The 3,922-nt window shown below is 60.0% G+C and overlaps 1 protein-coding gene across 1 annotated transcript in view; it reads left to right on the top strand.

Annotated features, from left to right (window-relative positions):
• Positions 1-3,922, top strand: part of AHRR (aryl-hydrocarbon receptor repressor) — a 64,922-nt gene that overhangs the window by 19,433 nt on the left and 41,567 nt on the right. The gene's annotated exons all lie outside the window — the stretch shown is intronic.

Genomic DNA, 3,922 nt, shown 5'->3' with positions numbered 1-3,922 from the left:
TTCTCTCTCCCAGAACCCTCCCTCCCTCCCTCCCTCCCCTGGATCACCTGTTCTCTCTCCCAGAACCTTTCCTCTCTCCCTCACCCGGAGCACCCAACATCTGCTCTCCCTGCCAGGCCCTGGTCATTTACTCCCCTGGGTCTGGTTGCACTGCACTGGGTTGGACTCACAAACATGCCGGCACTTATGGAGAGAGCGAGTATCCTGAGAGGTGAGCTGGGGCTTTCAGGTCACCTGTCAACTCCTGGACTCATGTAGTCTCTGGGCCCCTGGAGAGGCCTCACCACAGTCACCAAGAAGGGGCAGCACACTCCCATTGTCCTGGCCCAAGGTCCCCCCCCACTCCCCCAGGTCCCAGTTTCTTAGCTGCACAAAGGGGACAAGCCACCTGCAGTGCGCCTGGTGAGTGGCCCTTGTGCATGGGCTGCCAGGGACCCTGCCCTGCATGATGTGTGGCCATGTGGTCACGATCTGGATACTTTGGTAACTACCCATCTTAGTCAACGCAGGCTGCCCCAGACACCGTGTCTCACGGACAACAGACACTGGTGTCACATCCTGGAGCTGGACGTCCGAGCCCAGCGTGCCCACATGGTCGGGTTCTGGGAAAACCTATTCCAGTAGCAGATGCTGCCTTCTCTCTGTCCTCACAGGCAGGAGAGGCAGGGAGCTCTGTGGTCTCTTCTTGTAGGGGCACCAATCACATTCATGGAGTGCCACCCTCATGGCTCAGTCATCTCCCAAAGCCCCACCTCCAAATACAACTTGGGGTTAGGTTTCAACACATGAGCTTTGGGGGGAACACACATTCAGTCAATAGTGCCACCTTACTGTGGAGTGAGCTGCAATCAGGTGTAGAAGCAGAACAGGAAGGTGTTTATGGGGCCCCTGCTGCCCAGGCTGCAAAAGGCACATTAGGTGTGTGGCCTTGTTGGACCCTGTCTTACAAGGGGTCCTGGGAAGCTGCTCTAAGCTGTGCACATCCCTGTGCTGAGCACAACTCTGAGGGGGCCCGGCTGGAAGTTAGCTTCCAATGAGATGGACCGAAGTGGGGCCATGGCCATGCCAGCTGCCTGCAGAGGGACACTAGGAGGTGTGGAGGTGGGCTCTGACCTCTGAGGGGCTGGGGCAGGAGGCTGAGCCCCAGGGGCCAGCAAGCTGCTGGGCCAGGGCTGGAGGAAGAAATAGCCTGATGACACCTGCTGTGGGTGCCACCCCAAGCGTGGAGGTCAGGTCACAGAGCAGCAGCCTTGGGGCTCTGACTTGATGTTGAAATAGTGCCAGGTTTTACTGGGCATGTGTTCCATTCAAAGCAGGGACTGGGGTGTGGACATGGACCAGTCCTCGCTAGGAACTGCAGCTGGTGAGAATCGGGTTTTCAGCCCAGCCTCCTGTGGGAGCCCTGGGCAACAGGAGTCCTGTACTCCAACCCATAGACAGCTTCTTGCATTTCACATTCAGTGCATCCCACATCCTGGGCTCATCTGTCCAGGACCCACCTGTCATGGACTCACTTATGCTGCACCCAACTGTCTGTCCACTAAGAAGCTGGCTTCACCTGAGCTGGGAGCAAAGAGGCTTCCACCTTCCAGGCATCACAGCACTGTCCAGAGGCAGAGAGGGGGGAGTCTTCCGACTTCCATCAGGAGCACTTGGCACCTCTCACTGGCCAGACTCAGGCACTTGGTGGGGGGTCTGGGCCCCCGTGGCACATGGTTCAGCTCAGGTCACACCTTGCCCTGAGTCTCCTTTGTGCAAAGGAAAGGAAGGTCTCTGAGCAAGCAGGGTGGGGGGGGGTACGGGGCGGGGACCAGCAGGCAGGGTGCAGTCAGCCCCAGTCTGAGCCTCAAAGGGAAGCCCCTACCCCACCCAGCTGCCTGCAGAGGGACACTAGGAGGTGTGGAGGTGGGCTCTGACCTCTGAGGGGCTGGGGCAGGAGGCTGAGCCCCAGGGGCCAGCAAGCTGCTGGGCCAGGGCTGGAGGAAGAAATAGCCTGATGACACCTGCTGTGGGTGCCACCCCAAGCGTGGAGGTCAGGTCACAGAGCAGCAGCCTTGGGGCTCTGACTTGATGTTGAAATAGTGCCAGGTTTTACTGGGCATGTGTTCCATTCAAAGCAGGGACTGGGGTGTGGACATGGACCAGTCCTCGCTAGGAACTGCAGCTGGTGAGAATCGGGTTTTCAGCCCAGCCTCCTGTGGGAGCCCTGGGCAACAGGAGTCCTGTACTCCAACCCATAGACAGCTTCTTGCATTTCACATTCAGTGCATCCCACATCCTGGGCTCATCTGTCCAGGACCCACCTGTCATGGACTCACTTATGCTGCACCCAACTGTCTGTCCACTAAGAAGCTGGCTTCACCTGAGCTGGGAGCAAAGAGGCTTCCACCTTCCAGGCATCACAGCACTGTCCAGAGGCAGAGAGGGGGGAGTCTTCCGACTTCCATCAGGAGCACTTGGCACCTCTCACTGGCCAGACTCAGGCACTTGGTGGGGGGTCTGGGCCCCCGTGGCACATGGTTCAGCTCAGGTCACACCTTGCCCTGAGTCTCCTTTGTGCAAAGGAAAGGAAGGTCTCTGAGCAAGCAGGGTGGGGGGTACGGGGCGGGGACCAGCAGGCAGGGTGCAGTCAGCCCCAGTCTGAGCCTCAAAGGGAAGCCCCTACCCCACCCTGCGAGGGTACATACAGAGATGTCCACTATCTCCAGGATAATTCTTCAAATTCTCTCTGTTCCAAAGGAAACTTTTCAGGGATGCAATAAATCAATGAAATGAGAGAAAGGCTGGTTCCAGTTAATTCTGCAGCCAGTTGGGGGACAGCATGGACAGGGCAGTGAGAATCTCAAGTGTGGCTGCAGTCCTGGGGCTATGGAGACTTAGTGGGGAAGGATACAGTGGGGCCAGACTCTGCGGGGTTCAGGCAGCTGCGTGAGCCTGCGCCCCCTTCAATTCTGGGAGTGGACAGCCCTGGCCCCTGCCACCTGGCCCCGAGCTGCCTGACACACAGGAAGCCCAATGCTCCAGGCTCTGCCTGGGGTGAGATCGGCTTCTGTGGCGCCCCCCTCACTGCCCTTCAGAGGCCAGGCACTGGGCACTTCGATGGCTGTCCCACAGGGAGGTCCTTGCACCCTGGATCTTGGGGTACTTCTCATCCCTGGAACATGCCTCCTCACCACCTGCTCCACAAGCTGGGCCTTGGGAAGGGGGTGCACAGGGACTCTCCACACTTTCACCAGCTCCCTGAAGAGACACCCCAACCTGCTCCCTACCAGCCCTCCTCCCTGACCCATTACCTCGGGCAGTCGGCACAGATGGAACCTGGATGTGGGCTTGCCCTCCTCATACAGGAGTGGGAGGCTGGGCACGGAGACAGGGGACCCTCCGGGGTGTGCCTAGCAGTGGGGCTGGGGTCTGTCGGCCGGTACCCCTGCCCACAGCCCCACCGTTGCTCAGCTCCCCTCCCAGGTCAGACCCTCAGATCAGCCCAGGGAGAGGGCTGACTCAGGAGAGAAGCCGGGAGATGGGGTAGACCCAGGGTGACCAGGCAGTGCTGAGGCCAGGAGCTGCTGGGAGGGGGCCTGGGGGTGCCTGCAGGGGGTGGGGGTGAGGGCTGCTCCCCACAACCCATTTGCTGTCACCCCCTTCACCCCCTGGTAACGGGAATGACCTGACTCAGAGCCCTTGGGCCCCCTGTGACACCCCCCCCGCCCCCATTGGCATTAGCCAGCATCCTGGGCACCCCTGAACTGGGGGACCCGGGAAGTGAGGGGCTGGCCCTGTCAGACCAGGGATTGGGGAAAGCTGCCCCCTGCGAATTACAATCACATTCGGTTTCTTTCTGTCTTGCCTCAGGCCTGGGGGTGGGGGTGGCGGCTCTGCTCGCACGCGAGGCCCTGGCCAGGGTCCAGGCTGCTGTCACTGC

The sequence above is a fragment of the Myotis brandtii genome, unplaced genomic scaffold (assembly GCF_000412655.1).
Source record: "Myotis brandtii unplaced genomic scaffold, ASM41265v1 scaffold115, whole genome shotgun sequence".
NCBI lineage: Eukaryota > Metazoa > Chordata > Mammalia > Chiroptera > Vespertilionidae > Myotis > Myotis brandtii.
The sequence above is the reverse complement of the archived record's forward strand: the minus strand, read 5'-3'. Positions and strand labels throughout refer to the sequence as shown.